The sequence below is a fragment of the Hylobates moloch genome, unplaced genomic scaffold, assembly GCF_009828535.3.
Source record: "Hylobates moloch isolate HMO894 unplaced genomic scaffold, HMol_V3 SCAFFOLD_20, whole genome shotgun sequence".
In the NCBI taxonomy this organism is placed as follows: Eukaryota; Metazoa; Chordata; class Mammalia; order Primates; family Hylobatidae; genus Hylobates; species Hylobates moloch.
The window spans coordinates 33104506-33114532 of NW_026652295.1; the positions used below are offsets into that span (position 1 = coordinate 33104506).

Genomic DNA, 10027 nt, shown 5'->3' on the forward strand with positions numbered 1-10027 from the left:
CTCGCAACCATTTTTTTTTTTTTTTTGAGACGGAGTCTCGCTTTGTCGCCCAGGCTAGAGTGCAGTGGCGCGATCTCAGCTCACTGCAACCTCTGCCTCAGACTCCCGAGTAGCTGGGATTACAGGTGCACCACCACGCCCAGCTAGTTTTTGTATTTTTAGTAGAGACAGGGATGTTGGCCAGGCTGGTCTTGAACTCCTGACCTCGTGATCCATCCACCTCGGCCTCCAAAACTGCTGGGATCACAGGCGTGAGCCACTGCACCTGGCTGCACGACCCATTTAGAGGCAGAAAAACGGAGGCAGGGCAGGGGCTGCGCAGTAGCAGAATTGATTGGCCGGCTTGACCAGGCATCCTAGAGCATTTGGGGCCAGAGTGGGTGGGAAGTCTGGGGATCAGAGTGTCATAGGGCTGGAGACCTCACAGTCCAAGAGCCTGCCCCAGAGGGGTCGAAACCTGGCTCTGGCCCCAGCTCTGCCTCCAACTTGCTGTGCAACCTCAAACTCCTTTCCCTCTTCGGTGTCAGCCTGGTCTTCTAAAGGTCAAGAAGCTGTGTTAGTCTGTCACTAGGTCCCTGGTTGGCGCTCCCAGCACATGCACACAGGTGTCCCCCAATGTGGGAAAGCCCCCACCTGCCCCTCACAATCTACTGTCTGTCACTGCCCCCAGCAGCACTGTCACATCGGGCAGGCTGGACAGGCTCTTTACATATGTTGTCTCATTTCATCTGCACACACCGTTGTGAGGGAGGTCTCATTTCTCACTTACCGATGAGGAAACTGAGACCCGGAGAAGGTAAATGGGCAGCCAAAGCCCCCAGAGAACAGGTGAGTGGGCAGAATGAGGGGCCAAAATCTCCATGCCCCTGCCTCTCCCAGGGTAGGCGGCCCCCTGGCCTAGTAGAGACCATGGCTGGCTTGTCCTTCAGCCCCCACAGCCGGAGGGAGGTTTCAGAATGGGCTGCCTCTCACTCTGCCAGTCACCCACACACCCGCCAGAGCTGCTCCACCTGGCTGGGATCTGGGGCCTCTCAGCGCCGTCTTTCCCTGGGTCAGCCTTTTCCCACGATGGGGCTGCGCGAGTGTATCCTGAGTTGCAGCAGCCGTCTCCTCTGCACTGCTCCGTCAGCGAGCTTTTCTGGGCTCCTCCAAGGAGCATGAGCCCTGCCTTCTGGGAGGCCCCATTCTCTGTAGGTGAACATCAACCTCGCATCGATCCCAGGTGGTGGATGCTCCCTCACTTTACAGGTGACGAAACTGAGGCAAGAGGGCGTTTCTGTTACCTCTTGGGTGGCACAGCACAAAAGCAGAGTGGAGAACCACATGCTCGACTCTCTCCCAACCCACTCGAAACAAAGGAAAACAACAGCGGACAGGAGGGAACTTGTACAGGACAGACCCTCCACACCAGAGGAAAGTAGAACACAAAGGGAGAAGAAAGCCCGAGTCCCTGGGACTGGGGTGGTCAGGCTGAGGCACAGGTCTCCTGGGACAGGCTTTTGATCTGCTGCAGGTCCTACTGCACAGGGGGCAGACACTGTACCCAGCCTACCTCCAACCCCCTCACCAACCCTGTTGTTCCCATTGCACAGATGGGAAAACCGAGGCCCAAGCTCCATCCTGCAGGGCCCTCGGAAAAGAAGGGTGAAGGGTATCTGGCTGAAGGGACAAGTGAGTTCCTGGCAAGCCAAGAGGAGGGGACATGGGCCCTCCAGGCTTCCTGCCCTTGCCCACTCCAGGAAGGATTAGCCCCCTCACTCACACAGTAACGGGAGACAGTGAGAGGACAGAAGGCCTCCCTTCAGCTGGGGCCTCCCAAAGCATCCTTTCAGCCCTCACAGCCAGCCAAGGGAGGGGCTGCCAAGTGCTTATCCCCATTTCCATTTCAGAGGGAAAAACTCGAGCTGAGAGAGACTGACCTGCCCAAGGTCGCACAGCTGATTGGAAGTGGGTCAGTTTGCCTCTCCAGAAGAGGAGGAGGACCAGAGAACTGAAAGAGAGGAAGGAGGCTGGGCACGGTGGCTCACGCCTGTAATCTCAGCACTTTGGGAGGCCGAGGCGGGTGGATCACGAGGTCAGGAGATCGAGACCATGGTGAAACCCCGTCTCTATTAAAAAATACAAAAAAATTAGCCGGGCGTGGTGGCGGGCGCCTGTAGTCCCAGCTACTCGGGAGGCTGAGGCAGGAGAATGGTGTGAACCCGGGAGGCGGAGCTTGCAGTGAGCCGAGATCGCGCCACTGCACCCCAGCCTGGGCGACAGAGTGAGACTCCGTCTCGGAAAAAAAAAAAAAGAGAGAGGAAGGAGGATGAGGAAGAGAAAGGCGAGAGGGTGGCCGAGGTCTCAAGACCTCCCAGCTCTCCCAGCTCCCTGCCCAAACTGGCTTCCCTCCCCCTTCCCAGAAAGGAGGAGCCCGTTCTGAACTGCTGCCCCTCACACCTGTTCCCAGGCATGAGGCATCCTTCAAGGGGAACGTGCTGCTGTGGTCTCCGGCAGGGTGTGGCCTCCTGGGAGGGGCTGTTTGTTCCTGGGTAGGCCAGGTTCGGGGATGGCTTTATGGTGCCATCTGGAAGATGAGGCCTGGGCGGGCCTAGCTGGCACAGGGCCAGGACAGGGAAGGGGGCACCAGGCACAGTGCGGAGCTGCCCTCCCACCCCCGAGATGTTGCTTGGTCCCCAGAGGAGGGCAGGGGCTTCGGTGAGCCTGAGTCCAGCATAGTGTGACCCTGTGAAGCAGGAAGTAGCTCCATTTCATGGGTAAGAACACTGAGGCCCAGCAGATCAGCAAACTGCCCAAGTTCATACCTGGCCAGCAGGTATGAACTCAGACCAGGTATAAGTGACATTAGAGCCTATATCCTACCCACCTCTCAGCACTGCCATACGTGGGTGCTGGGGGCAAAGGGCAGGTCTGGGGCAGAGGACCTAGCCCAGACACCCTGAAACCTGGAGCAGGGTCTCAACCTCCTTGGCACTCGGTTTCCTGTACTGTAAATGGGGGATAATATACTACTCCTTCTGGACAGATGAGAGAAAAGTGGAGATTGCATTTGCGCACACTCTTAGAAGGATAGACAGTAGTCCAGGGACGGATGTGAGGGTGTGAGAGAGGGCTGCTGGTTTTTATCATGGGGATGTATAGGATACCCCCACAGCACTCACTGCTGCCACAGGACAAAGTCCTCAACCGACATCGATGACCCTTGGCTGCAGGATCCAACCCCAACCCCCGCAGCCACAGCCCGTTTCCCGGGGCAGGGACAGGGGGTTGAGCAAGTTACCTCCCGTCTCTGAGTCTCAGTCTTCTCAAGGGTCAGATGGCGATGAACATTCTCTATAGACTGTCCGTGTGAAGCTCCAGGGAGCTCCCGCCTGAGAACACGCATGGCCTGTGCAGGTGAGGCATTAATACATAATAACAGCATCAACACCTTCAACACTGAGTTCATTCCATCTTCTTAAGGGCCTCAGAGGTACTGTGTCCAGAGACAAGGTCGGGAGCTGCAGGACTTGCAGAAGGAGAGAATTCGGGAAGCCGGCCAGTGTCCTTCCTTCCTCAGCACCCTGGGCATCTTTCTCCACCAAGAAGGATGCTCAGGGCATAGCGGCTGTGCCCTGGTGGTGAAAGGGCTGCTCGTCCCACATAATCAGTTTGGGTTTAGGGCTGGTTTCCCTCCAAACCCAGACAGCTGCCAGGAGGACCTGTCCCAGGCACGGTATGTTGGGGTGCGCGGGGCCCTGCCTGCCTTCCCCAGTAGATCTTGGAGTTTACCACTCAACTGCACACCCAGGGCCCAGCCCACTAGGGAAAACTGTGTAGGGGGCCACAGTCCTGGACCCTTGGCATTTGCTGGGTCTCTGGACCCAGCAGCTCCTCTGAGCAATCCCGGTACTAGGGCAGGACTCCCCCACACCCTGGGATCTCTCCTCCCTTTTCCAGGCTTGGGCCGGGTCCCAGGCTGAGGGCCTCAGTCCCTGACATCTGGAGTGTTCCATCTGATCTGTGATCTGAGGGTTCCTCCCCTGCCCCTTGAGGGTCTACAGCCCTGGGTTTCCGGGCCCCTTTCCTGAGGGCTACCTTCAGTACACATTTCCCGAGTGCTGCTGACTGTGCACCTGGTGCTCCCTAGCCACCTGCTTCCTCTCCCATGCTAAGCTGTTCATCTTGGCACCAAGAGCCTGAAACGATCTTTAGGTTTGGTCTGTGCGATGCCTGTCTCTCCCCCCATCAGAATGTCAGCACCTTGGGGGCAGGGACTGGGCCTGGCTAGTTCACTGTTGTCTCCAGCTGTGGGCAGCACTGCCCCTCAAATCAGCTTCCTAGAGAATCCACACCTGCTTCCGGTCCCTGCTGAATAGAGAGGGTGGGGGCGTGGCAAGGCCCCGCCCCTCCAACCCCGTCTGATGGATACCATAGGTTGGTGTTCTGAGTTCTCCAACCTCCTCCTTTCACCTCAGCAACCCTGGGGAGTTTCTGTTACTGGCAACCCCAGCAGGTTAGATAATGAGCTGCAGGCTCCTTACCTAGCTTGGGTGGGGTGAGGGTAGAGGGCCCCAGAGGTGGAGAAAACAGCATGAGTTTTATTTTTGCTTGTTTTTTTGAGACGGAGTCTTGCTCTGTTGCCCAGTCTCTGTCGCCAGTTCCTTATAAAGGGGTGCAATGGCGCAATCTCAGCTCATTGCAACCTCCGCCTCCCAGGTTCAAGCTATTCTACCTCATCCTCCCGAGTAGCTGGGATTACAGGCATGCACCACCATGCCCGGCTAATTTTGTATTTTTAGTAGAGACGGGGTTTCTCCATGTTGGTCAGGCTGGATGTGAACTCCCAACCTCAGGTGATCCACCCACCTCAGCCTCCCAAAGTGCTGGGATTACAGGCATGAGCCACTGCGCCCGGCCAGCATGCAGTTTGTTTTTTTTTTTCCACCAGAAACACGTGCACTTTATTGAATACCATTGTAGAAAAGTGCGTGAGGATAAAGGGCTGATACAGGACTGAGCTCTGGGGGCAAGGCGAGGAATGGAAGGTGGAGTACGTGGGATTCAGGTCATGGGCAGAGCTCCTTGCCTGGATGATGCCTCCTGATCTATCGATAGGCTTGGAAGATCAACACTGGGATGACGATGAGCAGAATGGTCATGAGGATGTCCACAACCAGGGCTCAGATGTTCAGGCACTTGGCGGTAGAGGCATAGGCCTAGGCCCCAGTCAGGTCGCCAACCATCTTCCTGTCCCTAGACTTCACGGAGTAAGCAAATGCTATGAAGCCCAGGCAGCAGGGGTTCATGAAGAGGGTGTTGAACAGGGACCAGACGACATGGTCGGGCACGGAGGTCTCGCTGCGGATGTGGATCATGGTGGACGTCGGGGGAGCAGGGCTGTGGGGCGCCCTCAGCACAGCCACCTCGTGCTCCTCCTTGAGCATCTCATAGTTGGGGGGATGGCCGCTGTTGATGGGAGAGAAGAAGGTTTGGACAGTGTGGTTCATGGTGTCCAGCGAAGACCAGCGGTGGTCGGGTTACTAGGGTGGTTCTCAGTGGGCCCTCCCTTTCCCCCAGTAGTTTCGTTTTCTCAACAGTTTCCTCTTCCTGGCATTTGTCCAGCATGCAGTTTTTAAGATTAGAGATGGAAGAGTACAGGGCACGTGTAGGGAAGAGAGTGCTAGTTGCCTCCCCAGTATCTGTTTTCTTCTATGTTTAAAAATTATTTATTTTTTTAGAAATGGGGTCTTGCTCCATTACCCAGGCTGGAGTGCAGTGGCACCATCATGGCTCACTGCAGCCTCTAACTCCTGGGCTCCAGTGAGCCTCCCGCCTCAGCCTCCTGAGTAGCTGGTACTACAAGCATGTGTCATCCCATCCAGCTAATTTTTAAATTTTTATTAGGGATGAGGTCTTGCTATGTTGCCCAGGCTGGTCTCAAACTCCTGGATTCCAGTAATCCTTCCTCCTCAGCCTCCTAAATGCTAGGATTACAGGTGTCAGCCACCACACCCAGCCTCCTTTTATGGATATAATAATGACAGCATTTCTTGTAGATGGAAGGAACAAGTAGCCAAGTTCTGGCCCATAGGATATACGTGAAGTCATCAGGTGGGGATTCTAAGACAGTTCTTTATAAAGGGGGCTGATTCAGTCTTTCTTCTGTGTCTGGAATGGGGATGTGATGTCTAGAGCTGCAGTAGCTGTCTTAAGGATGGAAGCCAGCCCTGTACATACCCTCAGACTTCACATCTAGTGAGGGAAAAATAAATCCCTATCTTGTCTAAGCCACTCTTGCTCAGGACCATGCTACTTGCAGCTGAATGCAATTCCCAAGTGACTCAAGAGGGTCTGTTAGGTCGGGCGCAGTGGCTCACGCCTGTAATCCCAGCACTTTGGGAGGCCGAGGCAGGTGGATCATGAGGTCTGGAGATCGAGACCATCCTGGCTAACACGGGGAAACTCCGCCTCTACTAAAAATACAAAAAGCTGGGCATGTTGGCGGGTGCCTGTAGTCCCAGCTACTCGGGAGGCTAAGGCAGGAGAATGGCGTGAACCTGGGAGGCGGAGCTGGCAGTGAGTCGAGATAGCGCCACTGCACTCCAGCCTGGGTGACAGAGCGAGACTCCGTCTCAAAAAAAAAAAAAAAGAGGGTCTGTCAGTGTCTCCTTCTTTGCCCTCTCCTTTGCTAAGATGGTCTTAGGTGACTATTTCTCCTTAAGGGAGGCTTCTGAGAAGCAAAGTGAACAAAGGGAAGGGAAGTGGCTGAGATATGGAGCCAAACCTGAGAGGAGGTCGGGAGTACTTAGGAGAGAGGTCCTCCAGAGATGACCCAGGCCTCCCACTTGAGTGTCCAGGAAGGGTAGAGGGACCCCAGACTCAGCTCTCATCCACTATTCCCCTCAAAAATAAATTTGCAGATGAACATGTGAGGCACATGTGAGCACGGAGTGAACATATGAGGCACAATCAGATCTCCAGTAATGTTACTTATCCTCCCAAGTACACACAGCCAATATTTGAAAATGCTTGGCCAGGTGTGGTGGCTCACACCTGTAATCCCAGCACTTTGGCAGGCCGAGGCAGGTGGATCACCTGAGGTCAGAAGTTCAAGACCAGCCTGGCCAACATGGCAAAACGCGGTCTCTACTAAAAATACAAAAAATTAGCTGAGTGTGGTGGTGCATGCCTGTAATCCCAGCTACTTGGGAGACTGAGGCAGGAGAATCACTTGAACCCAGGAGGCGGAGGTTGCAGTGAGCTGAGATCACGCCACTGCACTCCAGCCTGGGCGACAGAGCAAGACTCCAGCTAAAAAAAAAAAAAGAAAAGAAAAAAGAAAATGCTAAATGTCCATAAACCATGCCAGAGTTTCCCCTATTGCCATCCTTGGGTTAGAGCCCTGGACTGATGCTGTGGCGGCCCTGGGGTGAGGGTGACCAGGCCAGAGGCATTGCTGTGGAACTGTCAGGCCCTGTGACCAGAGGTGGTCTGTGGCTCCCCACCTCTGGGGAGGGATGGCCACGGAGGCTCCCCCGCTGGTAAGGACAGGCCTGCAAGGACAGAGAGGGCTCAGGTGGACAGGGCAGCTCTTTATCTAAACCTCATATCATGTGGGTGAAGAGACGGCCCAGAGAGGGTGAGTGGCTCCTTTGAAGTCACACAGCACTAAAGGCAGGACAGGTGCCAGAATCTGTACAAAATCCATAGTTGGCATCTGAATACAATGGACACCTGCTTTTTTGCTTTGTCTTGGCTGTTCTTCTTGCCTGAAATGCTCTTCTCCCAGATATCCACGATGATCACTACCCTCGGCTGCTTCACACACCACCTCAAACATCACCTTCTCAGTGAGGACCTCCCTGACCTCTCATTTAAAGCTGCACTCCCAGCCAGATGTGGTGGCTCACTCCTGTAATCTCAGCACTTTGGGAAGCCGAGGTGGGAGGATTGCTTGAGGCCAAGAGTTCAAGAGCAATCTGGCCAACATAGTGAGACCCCAACTCTGTTTTTATTTTTTTAATTTTATTATTTTTTGAGATGGAGTCTCACTCTAATGCCCAGGCTGGAGTGCAGTGGTGCGATCTCGGCTCACTGCAATCTCCGCCTCCCGGGTTCAAGCGATTCTCCTGCCTCAGCCTCCTGAGTAGCTGCAATTACAGGCACATGCCATCATGCTGAGCTGATTTTTGTATTTTTAGTAAAGACAGGGTTTCACCATGTTGGCCAGGCTGGTCTCGACGTCTTGACCTCAAATGATCTGCCCACCTCGGCCTCCCAAAGTCCTGGGATTACAGGCGTGAGCCACCACGACCAGCCCCTGACTCTATTTTTTAAAAAGGTAAAATAAATGATTAAAGTTGCATTCCCAACTCCCCTTTTCTTATCTTCTCTTGTTTCTTCCTATCATCTTTCATCACCTGATTTACCATATGTTTTACTGAACATCAGCTCCATGCTGTAGGGATTTTTGTTTTTGTCTGCTTCACTGCTGTATCCCCAGCACCTAGGGCACTGCTGGGCACAAGGTAGGTTAAGTCCACAATATGCATTTATTAACAGAACAAATAAATGAGTATCAACCTTCGCCAATAGTGTTACCACAGGTGAAGGGCACAATGAAAATGCTTGAGTGGCTTCTTCTAGTGCAGAAGCATCCTTGAACGCACAACCCATCCCCGTAGACACACCGTGCTCTGTGTGCCCGTCGTGTCCTGTACCCGCTGCCCCAGGACGGGAGCTGCAACCCCTGAGCTCACAGACCTTGCTGATCCTTTATGAACCAATACGCACCCTCAGAAGGGCATGGTTGACAAAATATGTGCTGCTGTTAGGTGTCTATTCATTGTCAAATACTCAAAAGTAGCTATGAATTCTAAAAGAAAATCTGCTTAGAGAGGAACTAGCAAGTCATCTTTGCTCAGGAGTGAGGCCTATAAGGAAAAATCGAATATCCCGCTCTAAAAACTAGAAACAAGCCTTGTGTGAAAATGCTTTGTGATGTGCTGTTTCATATCACAGAATGGAACCCGTGTTTTGATTCCAAGGTTCGCAACACTCTACAAAGCTTAAATTTTCTCTGCTGCTTTCTTTGTAGAAAAAACAAAGGCTACTTTTCCAAGCCTTTGTGATCATGGCCCTCTATTACGTGAGGTGTACACACGTATGTTACTGGATATTTATGTTATGTAGTGGTCTGGAGTTAGAGAGCTTCAGGCTGGCCACTTAGTGGGTGACTGTGGGGCTGAGCATCAGTTTTTCTAACCTAATAAATGAGAATAACCATGGCACTTACCTTATCAGAATAACAGCTCCGCTTGCGTGAGCTGTTGACCAGGAGGGCACACTCAGGAGCTGCTGGGGCTCTGGGCATGCTCTAGATCTTGACCTGGGCAATGGTTATGCAGGGCATGCATAGGAGAGAAGTCATCAAGCTGAGCCTGTAAGTTGTGTTCTTTACTGTATATAAATTATACTTCAATAACAAGGAAAAATTAATTCTTACTTCTGGAGGTTGTGAAGATGGAATAGAAAGAATGTAAACTATGCCTGACTTACGGAAAAACAGTTTTAAAATGACTATACAGTGTGAATGTGTCCATGTGTGAATGTGTGAGCTTCTATGTGGTTGGTGTAAGATTATGTGACCCTGTGGGTGTGATGTGTCTGCGTATGAACTAAGGTGACGGTAATGACTGCGCACCTGGGTGTCAGTATGTGGATGCACATGTATTGCATGTGCCTATGTCCCCATGTGAACAGTGCACAGAACTGCACAGGTATGCTGGATTACATGCTTGTGAATGGCTGTGTGTATGTGCAGGTATGTGGAGGCTTCTGTGCTCTGAAACCGCATGTTCTACACAAGACAGAGCCTGAATCTCAAGCCAGTGGCTCTGGGACCCAGCTGTGCTCCTTACATGAAGTAAAGTAGGGGCTGGCTAGCAGCAGGGTGTGCTCCCCGCCTCTCCCTCACCCAGAAGGAAGCAGGAGACTGAAGGCCTGGATAAAGGTTCCCAGCTCCCCCTCCCTTCCCACAGCTGCA

General features: G+C 53.1%; 1 pseudogene; it reads right to left on the bottom strand.

The window, feature by feature from the left end:
- Positions 1-4933: 4933 nt before the first annotated feature.
- Positions 4934-6995, bottom strand: LOC116459624 (interferon-induced transmembrane protein 3-like; annotated as a pseudogene).
- Positions 6996-10027: the final 3032 nt, after the last annotated feature.